Raw genomic sequence first — 12,631 nt, forward strand, 5'->3', positions numbered from 1 at the left:
TCAGTCACTGGTGCTGCTCGCTGCATCAGTCACTGGTGCTGCTCGCTGCATCAGTCACTGGTGCTGCTCGCTGCATCAGTCACTGGTGCTTGCTGCATCAGTCACTGGTGCTGCTCGCTGCATCAGTCACTGGTGCTGCTCGCTGCATCAGTCACTGGTGCTGCTCGCTGCATCAGTCACTGGTGCTGCTCGCTGCATCAGTCACTGGTGCTTGCTGCATCAGTCACTGGTGCTGCTCGCTGCATCAGTCACTGGTGCTGCTCGCTGCATCAGTCACTGGTGGTGCTCGCTGCATCAGTCACTGGTGCTCGCTGCATCAGTCACTGGTGCTTGCTGCATCAGTCACTGGTGCTGCTTGCTGCATCAGTCACTGGTGCTTGCTGCATCAGTCACTGCTGCTCGCTGCATCAGTCACTGGTGCTTGTCAGACACTTCTGCTTGGTGCTTCACATTTTTTCTTGTAAAGTGGCATAAGCAAGACCCTTGTGTTGTCTAGTGTGTCTTAGTTGTGGTTTTTGTGGGATTGTGGTTGTGATTGTGGGTTTATGCTGCCTTGTGTAGTGGTTGTGATTGTGGGTTTATGCTGCCTTGTGTAGTGGTTGTGATTGTGGGTTTATGCTGCCTTGTGTAGTGGTTGTGATTGTGGGTTTATGCTGCCTTGTGTAGTGGTTGTGATTGTGGGTTTATGCTGCCTTGTGTAGTGGTTGTGATTGTGTTATAAGTGTTAGCATGAATTTATAGTGGCAGTAATATATCCCATTTTGTCTCTGTCTCTCTCTCAAGTATGCATATGTTCCGAGTGATTATTGTCAATAAAATGCGTGTTGCCTGCTGACTCGTGTCTACTTCAAGTGATGCTGGTTCCTCTCCTCACTCTTCCTGCACGCGCACACACACACACACACACACACACACACACACACACACACACACACACACACACACACACACACAGGAAAAGGATCTTGGGGTGAGTATAACACCGGGCACATCTGAGGCGCACATCAACCAAGTAACTGCTGCAGCATACGGGCGCCTAGCAAACCTCAGAACAGCATTCGGACATCTCAATAAAGAATTGTTCTGGACCCTGTACACTGTGTATGTCAGGGCTATATTGGAGTATGCAGCACCAGTTTGGAACCCACATCTAGCCAAGCATGTAAGGAAATTAGAGAAAGTGCAAAGGTTTGCAACAAGACTAGTCCCAGAGGTAAGGGGTATGTCCTACGAGGAGAGGTTAAGGGAAATTGACCTGACGATACTGGAGGACAGGAGAGATAGGGAGGCATATGATAATGACATATAAATACTGAGAGGAATCGACAAGGTGAACAGAGACAGGATGTTCCAGAGATGGGACACAGCAACAAGGGGTCACAGTTGGAAGTTGAAGACTCGGATGAATCACAGGGATGTTAGGAAGTATTTCTTCAGTCATGGAGTTGTCAGGAAGTGGAATAGTCTGGGTAGTGATGTAGTGGAGGCAGGATCCATATATAGCTTTAAGAAGAGGTATGATACAGCTCAGGGAACAGAAGTGACCTAGTAGCAACCAGTGAAGTGGCGGGGCCAGGAGCTGTGACTCGACCCCTGCAACCACAGACAGGTAAGTACTCATGGCATCACCACCACCTCGTCCTCACTCATCTGTGTCGCTGAGAAAGTTGTAAAAGTGAGAAAATGTTAAAGTTGATGAATCTAACGAAGAATGAGAAATTAAACACCTGAGAATGGTTGTATTAAACACCTGAGAATGGTTGTATTAAACACATGAGAATGGTTGTATTAAACACCTGAGAATGGTTGTATTAAACACCTGAGAATGGTTGTATTAAACACCTGAGAATGGTTGTATTAAACACCTGAGAATGGTTGTATTAAACACCTGATAATGGTTGTATTAAACACCTGATAATGGTTGTATTAAACACCTGATAATGGTTGTATTTAAAAAACACATGGCAATAGTTGTATTGAACTTCCTTGTACTCTCATGTACTCCCATGTACTCCCATGTACGTCTTTATCACACTCTTGCTAGTGTAATATTGCAAACTAAAATATGTTTGTTCACTATTGAAGTATTGATGGTGGAAGATACAGCTCTCTCTCTCTCTCTCTCTCTCTCTCTCTCTCTCTCTCTCTCTCTCATTTGTCTTGAGATTATTGTCTCAAGACAAATGACAGAGTTTTTTGACTACCACTCACTACTTTGTGATCGTCAATATGGCTTCAGGAAAGGTTACTCTGCTGCTGATCTGTTGTTAAACCTCTCCACTAAGTGGCACCAGTCACTGGATGAATCCAAAGTCAGCTGTGTGGTAGCACTGGACATTGCTGGCGCTTTCGACCGGGTGTGGCACCAGGTGTGGCACCAGGGCCTCTTAGCAAAACTTCAAGCACTGGGAATTGCAGGCTCTACGCTATGTCTCCTCAGTGACTACCTTCATGGTAGATCTCTAAGTGTAGTTCTCGATGGAACGGAATCAGCAAGACATCCTATTGGGGCAAGTGTTCCACAAGGAAGCGTGCTGGGTCCATTGTTATGGAATGTCTACTTCAACGACCTTCTTCATCTCATCCCAGAATCACATGCATATGCAGACGACTGTACACTGACATTCACTTATCCAAGAGAAGAAATGCCAGGTGCTCTAAGCTACATCAATCACCAGCTGAGAGCTGTATCAGCTGTCCCTCTCTCTCTCTCTCTCTCTCTCTCTCTCTCTCTCTCTCTCTCTCTCTCTCTCTCTCTCTCTCTCTCTCTCTCTCTCTCTGTCTCTCTCTCTCTCTCTCTCTCCCCTCTCTCTCCCCTCTCTCTCTCTCTCTCTCTCTCTCTCTCTCTCTCTCTCTCTCTCCCCTCTCCCCCTCTCTCTCTCTCTCTCTCTCTCTCTCTCTCTCTCTCTCTCTCTCTCTCTCTCTCTCTCTCTCTCTCTCTCTCTCTCTCTCTCTCTCTCTCTCTCTCTCTCTCTCTCTCTCTCTCTCCTCTCTGCTCTCTCTCTCTCTCTCTCTCTCTATCTCTCTCTCTCTCTCTCTCTCTCTCTCTCTCTCTCTCTCTCTCTCTCTCCCTCTCCCTCTCCCTCTCCCTCTCCCTCCCTCTCTCTCTCTCTCTCTCTCTCTCTCTCTCTCTCTCTCTCTCTCTTCATTCCACCCACTTGTACAGTGTTCTGGGAGGAACCACAAGAGTTCTAAACTCTGGTGCTCTTGTCTGCCTGAGGGGAGAGAAGAGGGGAGGGAAGGAAGAGGGAGGAGAGAGCAAGAAGGGGAGAGGGGATGAGAAGAGGAGGGGAGGGAGAGAAGCGGAGGGGGAGATAAGTAAAGGACTGTAAAGGGAGGGAGATAAGAGAGCGTGGAAGACCAGAAGAGGGAGAATATAGATGAGGGAGGGTGAAGGAGTGTGTGTGTGTGCGTGTGTGTGTGTGTGTGTGTGTGTGTGTGTGTGTGTGTGTGTGTGTGTGTGTGTGTGTGTGTGTGTGTACTCGCCTAATTGTGATTGCAGGGGTCGATTCGTAGCTCCAGGCCTTCGCCTCTTCACTGGTCGCTACTAGGTCATTCTCTCCTTGCTCCATGAGCTTTATCATACCTCTTTGTGTGTGTGTGTGTGTGTGTGTGTGTGCGCGCGCGCGCATGTGTGTGTGCGCGCGAGCGCGCGTGCGTGTGCACCACTATCCAGTGTGGCTAGCAGTGCACGTCAGCTTTGAGGAAGCGGTATTGTGTCCGCTCTACCATGGTCTTTGTTGTTTTTGTGTTGGAGGGGAAGAGGCAGTAATGGTGGGGGGATGTTATGGTGGGGGGGGGCTAGGCTGCAGGAAGACCAAAAGAACTTTTTCGAAGGGAAAGGGTCTGTGACTGCTCATTTTGACTTTTCTACTCTCACAGTTCGGTCACAGACCAGATTTCCCTGTTAACGACCTTATCACACCCAGCCTTGCTTTCGTAGTGAATGATTCCGGTGTGTAGATTTGGAACCAATCCCTCCAGAATTTTCCAGGTGTAAATTATGAACTTATCTTTCTCGCCTACCTTCCAGGGAGTACATCTCCGTGACCTTCAAACTGGTGGCAATAACTAAGGTGTTTGATTTATTCGAGTTGTGAAGGTTCTCTGCACTTTCAGCAGGATTACCTCTGGATAATCTAAAATTTCGTTATGTACTTTTGAATACATACACTAACCTAGCGACAAACACTACTTACACACACACACACACACACACACACACAGTGTATAATATCAGCCCAGAGTCATAGTTTTTAGGAAGATATTTCATGACGTGAGGATACGCAGACTTAGGGGAAGGAGTATAAATTTGAGGTGGGGAGGGGGTGGTATGGTCGTTCTTGGAAAGGGTTTTGGGGTCGTTAGGTAAATGTTAAGGTTATTGCGGAAGGTAGAAATGCGGGGTAGTTCTTTTGGTAGTGTGGTGGGGTCGTATTTTGAGACGTAGTAGGGTCGTACTTTAAATGGGCGGGGTGCGGAGCTGGTGTATATCCTGGGCATATTCGACCCTCAAGCCGGGTCTCTTGATCAGTCAGGCTATGGATACTGGCTCCTCGCAGTGCGATGGACACAACAGTTGAAAACTGTTGATAAGTGTTAGATTTCTTATACTTTTTGAGATCTAAGAGCACACTTTAAATTATCCTCTAGTTTGTGAGTTGTGAATTTCGAACGCTGGAGACAAGAATTTTTCCGAACACTTTGGGACACACTTGTTTTCAACACGAGCTGGCTGGTTGGTTGGACTTGAAGACTGTCGACTTCCCAGAGGGTCATTAAGGCTGCTGGTAACATGTACACCACTAGGCAAGAATATTTTAATACCCGGAATAGGCATTGAACTAATCTGTATGTACACTGATAGACATACACATCATTGTATATACACTGAGAGACACCTGTGTGTGTGTATTGTGAGAGACATACAGCTCACAGTTTGGTTAATGGGGTTTAAAGAGGACTCGCTACACTAGGGTCATTAGGGGCGTCCCTAAGTTTTTCATCACCAGACGAGAATACTTTAATCCCTAAAACAGGGATTAAAGTGAATTAAACACAAATACACTGAGAGAAATACACTTCTCTGTGTGTATATCCTTTGGCCTCGCAGTGTATATGCACTGACACATATACCTTTCAATATATATACTCTGAGAGACTTGAGACTTGTCTGTGTGTAGTTGCTTAATGGAGTCTGAAGACTATCAGCTACATGAGGGTCATTAAAACTGGAGTCTGAAGACTATCAGCTACACGAGGGTCATTAAAACTGGAGTCTGAAGACTATCAGCTACATGAGGGTCATTAAAACTGGAGTCTAAAGACTATCAGCTACACGAGGGTCATTAAGACTACACTGTAACCTTGTCAACACCAGACAAGAGAAATGCACCTCTTACAATATATACCTTGACTTCTTAGATTAGGTAAGATTCGTCAGGAAACACAACAAGTGTTTCCTGACGCGAGTCTGGAGCTTTTGGTCATCTAACCAAGGCCTTCCGCTGGCTTACCCCTCCAGACCCCGTGTAATTTGTGCAATATAAATAATTATGTGACTACAGTGTTGCTGTAAGTAATGAGACTGTCAGTCAAAATAATTCAAGAGAATGATAATGGCAGACTAAAAATAATTCACCATTTGCATAGTTACATTTTTTAGGAGAGTCGCACGTAAATTACCTTCTAGTGGGTGTTTAAATTACTTCCAGTAGCTATAAATTTAAGTGCTGTGTGTGTGTGTGTGTGTGTGTGTGTGTGTGTGTGTGTGTGTGTGTGTGTATATATATATATATATATATATATATATATATATATATATATATATATATATATATATATATATATCTGGAGACAAATGGTTTTTAGGACTTGACGTGCTGTTGGAGTGTGAGCAAGGTAACATTTATGAAGGGATTCAGGGAAACCGGCAGACTGGACTTGAGTCCTGGAGATGGGAAGTACAGTGCCTGCACTCTGAAGGAGGGGTGTTAATGTTGCAGTTTTATAACTGTAGTGTAAAGCACCTTTCTGGCAAGACAGTGATGGAGTGAATGATGAAAGTTTTTCTTTTTCGGGCCACCCTGCCTTGGTGGGAGACGGCCGATGTGTAATAAAAAAAATATATATTACACACATGTTTGTGAGTATTTTTTTTGTGGTCAGTGGTGTGTGTGTGTGTGTGTGTGTGTGTGTGTGTGTGTGTGTGTGTGTGTGTGTGTGTGTGTGTGTGTGAGGGGGATAGGATGGGTGTGTGTGTATGTGTACCTTAAAAGACCTGTTGTACCTGGTCGAGCAAGATGCCAGGGCAAACAGAGTCAAGGGAAATAAATTATAAAGCAGATGTCAGTTTTTTATTTACTACATACACCCACCACCAGAACGTATATACAGTTATTTACAATGTATTCAGTGGGTATAAGAATTATGAAGAGAGCATATGTATGAGAACCCTTATTGCCACAGCTTCAGAGATCCATATTGTGGACTGATGCATGTAGTTTTGAAAGTAAATTTGCTCATTTGTAAAAAAAATATATATACAAGGTCCACTGATTTTATGGTGTGAGAGATAATAAACTACACATGAGACTATCTGCAGGTCAGCCACCTTAATTAAGAACAAGTTGGCTCTTGCTTCCAGTATGTTGTTAACCTTCTCGAGGTTTGTGAGTGTCTGAGAGTCCAGTGCAGCCTCTACATGTGAGGTAGCTTTCCTGAGTCACCCTTCATCCACTCCCTCACCGTGGACAAGCAGAATATGCAGCACAACGGATAGCTACTCTGTACTCAAGTGATGGACCCACTTACAGAAGCGAGTGAGTACATCAATTAAAACTGGTTTGTGATGACGTGAATTAATGTATTTGTGTGATGTACGGTAACTGCAGGATTTAACCTCACCCACGCTAGGTTTAACATCACACACACAAGATTTAACATTACCCATACAATATTTGGCCTCAGCCACAAAAAGATTTAGCACTGCTCATGTAAGATTTAGCACCACTCACGCAAGACTTGCACCACTCACCCAAGACTTGCACCAGTCACGCAAGATTTACACCCCTCACGCAAGATTTACACCTCTCACGCAAGATGTACACCATCTACACAGTTCTTAAATTGCAAATTACGAGAAAAAGAGTCGCTAGAAATGGCGGACTTTAAATTATCGGCCGAGTATCATTAAAACTTTTTTTTTTTTTTGACAGACTTTGAATGAAAACTCAAAGTTGAGTCTTATCAGTGTTATTCTTATCAGTGTCATTCATTCTTATCAGTCTCGTTCATTATTGCTTATCACCGATACTGAATAAGTAATTTTGGCGCTTCCTGGAAATTGTGAGAATTGACTAGCGGGGATTTTTGTGTGGTGGTGTGGTGGTGCTCTTGTGGTGGTGTTGGTGTTGTGGTGGTGTTGGCTGTATGGTGGTGGTTTTGTGGTGGTGGTGCTGGTGTGGTGGTGGTGCTGCTGTTGTGGTGGTGGTGCTGTTGTGGTGGGGATGACTGGGTGGTGGTGATGGCTGTGTAGTGGTGGTGTTGTTGTGGTGATGGTTGTGTGGTGTTGGTGGTGCTCTTGTGGTGGTGTTGTGGTGATGGCCGTGTGGTGGTGGTGCTGTTGTTGTGGTGATGGCTGTGTTGTGGTGGTGTTGTTGTGGTGATGGCTGGTGTGGTGGTGGTGATGTTGTGGTGATGGCTGGTGTGGTGGTGGTGGTGCTGTTGTGGTGATGGCCGTGTGGTGGTGGTGGTGCTGTTGTTGTGGTGATGGCTGTGTTGTGGTGGTGCTGTTGTTGTGGTGATGGCTGGTGTAGTGGTGGTACTGTTGTGGTGTGGTGATGTTGTGGTGGTGCTGTTGTGGTGATGGCTGGCGTGGTGGTGGCGCTGTCGTTGTTGTGATGGCTGGTGTGGTGGTGGTGATGTTGCTGTTGTGGTGGGGGTGGTGGTGCTCTTGTGGTTGTGGTGTTCCTGGTGGTGCTGATGCTGCCAGTGTTGCTACTGCTTGTGGTACTGTTTTTTTCAGCTGCTGCTGCTGCTGTTTCTGCTGCTAGTGTTGCTGCTGCTAGGAGTACTGTCGCTGCTAGGAGTACTGTCGCTGCTAGGAGTACTGTCGCTGCTAGGAGTACTGTCACTGCTAGTAGTACTGCCGCTGCTAGTAGTACTGTCGCTGCTAGTAGTACTGCTGCTGCTAGTAGTGCTGCTAGGAGTACTGCTGCTGCTAGTAGTACTGCCAGGAGTACTGCTGTTGTTAGTACTGCTGCTGCTAGGAGTACTGTTGCTAGCAGTACTGCTGCTAGGAGTGCTGTTGCTAGCAGTACTGCTGCTAGGAGTACTGTTGCTAGCAGTGCTGCTGCTAGGAGTACTACCACTGCTAGGAGTACTGCTGCTGCTAGCAGTGCTGCTGCTAGGAGTACTGCTGCTGCTAGGAGTACTACCACTGCTAGGAGTACTGCTGCTGCTAGCAGTGCTGCTGCTAGGAGTACTGCTGCTGCTAGGAGTACTACCACTGCTAGGAGTACTGCTGCTGCTAGGAGTACTGCTGCTAGTAGTACTGCTGCTGCTAGGAGTACTGCTGCTAGGAGTACTGCTGCTGCTAGGAGTACTACCACTGCTAGGAGTACTGCTGCTGCTAGTACTGCTGCTGCTAGGAGTACTGCTGCTAGTAGTACTGCTGCTGCTAGGAGTACTGCTGCTGCTAGGAGTACTGCTGCTGCTAGGAGTACTACCACTGCTAGGAGTACTGCTGCTGCTAGGAGTACTGCTGCTGCTAGGAGCACTACCACTGCTAGGAGTACTGCTGCTGCTAGTAGTACTGCTGCTAGGAGTACTGCTGCTGCTAGGAGTACTACCACTGCTAGGAGCACTGCTGCTGCTAGTACTGCCGCTGCTATCCATACAGCTGCTAATATGCTGCTGTTAGCACTGTTGCTGCTGTTAACGCTTTTGTTTTCGTCAACAACACCAGCTAACACAATAGCCAGAACGAAAATGTGTTAAATATATATATATACACATATATACACATCATATACATCTTTAGCAAGTAAATATTTACCCACACGCCTGTGTTTTGTTAACGTTACACGTATTGACCCGGTAATGTACAGTGCTGTACTGACACTTGTGTACAACACCTGTGTTGTGACGTATTGACCCGGTAATGTACAGTGCTGTACTGACACTTGTGTACAACACCTGTGTTGTGACGTATTGACCCGGTAATGTACAGTGCTGTACTGACACTTGTGTACAACACCTGTGTTGTGACGTATTGACCCAGTAATGTACAGTGCTGTACTGACACTTGTGTACAACACCTGTGTTGTGACGTATTGACCCAGTAATGTACAGTGCTGTACTGACACGTGTACAACACCTGTGTTGTGACGTATTGACCCGGTAATGTACAGTGCTGTACTGACACTTGTGTACAACACCTGTGTTGTGACGTATTGACCCGGTAATGTACAGTGCTGTACTGACACTTGTGTACAACACCTGTGTTGTGACGTATTGACCCGGTAATGTACAGTGCTGTACTGACACTTGTGTACAACACCTGTGTTGTGACGTATTGACCCGGTAATGTACAGTGCTGTACTGACACTTGTGTACAACACCTGTGTTGTGACGTATTGACCCGGTAATGTACAGTGCTGTACTGACACTTGTGTACAACACCTGTGTTGTGACGTATTGACCCGGTAATGTACAGTGCTGTACTGACACTTGTGTACAACACCTGTGTTGTGACGTATTGACCCGGTAATGTACGGGATGTGCTGGTGTACAGTGCTGTACTGACACTTGACTAGTGTACATTACCCGTGTTGTGACACACAACTATTGTGTTCACCTGTGTTGTGACGCACAACTATTGTGTTCACCTGTGTTGTGACGCACAACTATTGTGTTCACCTGTGTTGTGACGCACAACTATTGTGTTCACCTGTGTTGTGACGCACAACTATTGTGTTCACCTGTATTGTGACGCACAACTATTGTGTTCAACACCTGTGTCATGTATTCTGACACAGCTGTTGTGTTCAACACCTGTGTCATGTATTCTAACAAACTTTGTGTACATGTATCACCTGTATGATACATATATACTGTGTATACATCCCGTGACGCCTCGTACCCTCTTAAACACTTCAAAAAGAGGTGAACAATTCAGTATACATCATCTGAATGTGTATACCCTCACTATACACACTATGAGTTTACATGAATATATATTTTCGTGACATTGAAAATACCCAACCTACATTGGTGCAGTAGATAGGTGTTAAACCCTACAAAACAACCAGCCAGTACTTATCTAGGTTCAACTAATTAATCTTTGATTGAGGTGAATTTATTTATATATAAATCGACACCAAGGACATGATATAAATGGGTTTATTAAGGTAAGAATGTATTGGATAAGTCGTTCACATTGTTGGGTAAGTTACTTATTGACAAGTCCCAGATGAGTGAGAAGAGACAGAGAAGGCCAGAATACATATTGGGATGAGGGAGTGAAGATAGTAGTAGTTTTAATAGTAATGGTAGTAGTAACACTGCTGATTCTCATATTCACGGAGAAGCGGTACACCCTGTGGGCAAATGAGGTTTGATTCGAGGACAGAGATGGTGGTAACAAGGTGGTGTGAAGGTTTTAAGGGTAACAGATGACTTCACTTGCCAGCAGTCAGTCAACAAGTGTGTGTGTGTGTGTGTGTGTGTGTGTGTGTGTGTGTGTGTGTGTGTGTGTGTGTGTGTGTGTGTGTGTGTGTGTCAACTTGCCAGCAGTCTCGGTACATTTTCCTGCAAGTAGTTAATATCACTTTAATCCTCCTCCCTCCGTGCCTGACACACCTTACAACAACCTCCTATCCATCCACAACCCCCTCCTATCCATCCACAACCCCCTCTTATCCATCCACAACCCCCTCCTATCCATCCACAACCCCCTCTTATCCATCCACAACCCCCTCCTATCCATCCACAACCCCCTCCTATCCATCCACAACCCCCTCCTATCCATCCACAACCCCCTCCTATCCATCCACAACCCCCTCTTATCCATCCACAACCCCCTCCTATCCATCCACAACCCCCTCTTATCCATCCACAACCCCCTCCTATCCATCTACAACCCCCTCCTATCCATTCACAACCCTCTCCTATCCATCCACAACCCCCTCATATCCATCCACAACCCCCTCCTATCCATCCACAACCCCCTCCTATCCATCCACAACCCCTCTTATCCATCCACAACCCCCTCCTATCCATCCACAACCCCCTCCTATCCATCCACAACCCCCTCCTATCCATCCACAACCCCCTCTTATCCATCCACAACCCCCTCTTATCCATCCACAACCCCCTCCTATCCATCCACAACCCTCTCCTATCCATCCACAACCCCCTCATATCCATCCACAACCCCCTCCTATCCATCCACAACCCCCTCATATCCATCCACAACCCCCTCCTATCCATCCACAACCCCCTCATATCCATCCACAACCCCCTCCTATCCATCCACAACCCCCTCCTATCCATCCACAACCCCCTCTTATCCATCCACAACCCCCTCCTATCCATCCACAACCCCCTCATATCCATCCACAACCCCCTCATATCCATCCACAACCCCCTCCTATCCATCCACAACCCCCTCATATCCATCCACAACCCCCTCCTATCCATCCACAATATCTAACACATCCACAACCCTCCCCCCACAATTCTTTCCTCTCCACCCCTTTCACCCCTCCCACCCCTCAGCCCTTCTTTGCTCCCCTCTGTATCCACATCCCCTTCCCCCCGTCTCCCTCCCCACCCCTCCCGGCTGATACCTTTAATCGCCGTAAGCAATTAAAGTTTACTTTTTCTTTAAGTCTTGACTCTACCATGTGATGAGTTGGTAGTTAGTGTGTTAGCAGAGTTGGTAGTTAGTGTGTTAGCAGAGTTGGTAGTTAGTGTGTTAACAGAGTTGGTAGTTAGTGTGTTAGCAGAGTTGGTAGTTAGTGTGTTAGCAGAGTTGGTAGTTAGTGTGTTAGCAGAGTTGGTAGTTAGTGTGTTAACAGAGTTGGTAGTTAGTGTGTATTTATTACCCGATGTGTATTGGCTTGTTCATTATTGTAGTTATGACTCGTCTCTTGGGCATAACCAGGAGCGCCGTGGACATAAGAGAACATTGTATCAACATCCGTGGTTCCATACTATTCAACATGTTATTGGAAGATATGAGAAACACTGCTGAGATGGTGTCAGTGATACGGTGGAACAAGTGCAGCATGAGAGTGTGTACCCTGGTGGAGGAGACCAGCAGGGATTCAAGTTTGAAGCTTAAGAAGGATGTTGTCGTGGTGCGTGTTTCCTTGCAAGGGATCTCTTGTGGCCAGAGCAAAGCCTGCAGCTTGGGTCGGCGAGGTGAAGGAAGCTGCAGCAACTATGTGGCAGCTGCTGTTGCTACAGCAACTGTGTGTCTGCTGCTGCTGTTGCTGCAGCAACTGTGTGTCTGCTGCTGCTGTTGCTGCAGCAACTGTGTGTCTGCTGTTGCTGCAGCAACTGTGTGTCTGCTGCTGCTGTTGCTGCAGCAACTGTGTGTCTGCTGCTGCTGTTGCTGCAGCAA

This window comes from Cherax quadricarinatus, chromosome 7 (assembly GCF_038502225.1).
Source record: "Cherax quadricarinatus isolate ZL_2023a chromosome 7, ASM3850222v1, whole genome shotgun sequence".
NCBI classification, from domain to species: Eukaryota; Metazoa; Arthropoda; class Malacostraca; order Decapoda; family Parastacidae; genus Cherax; species Cherax quadricarinatus.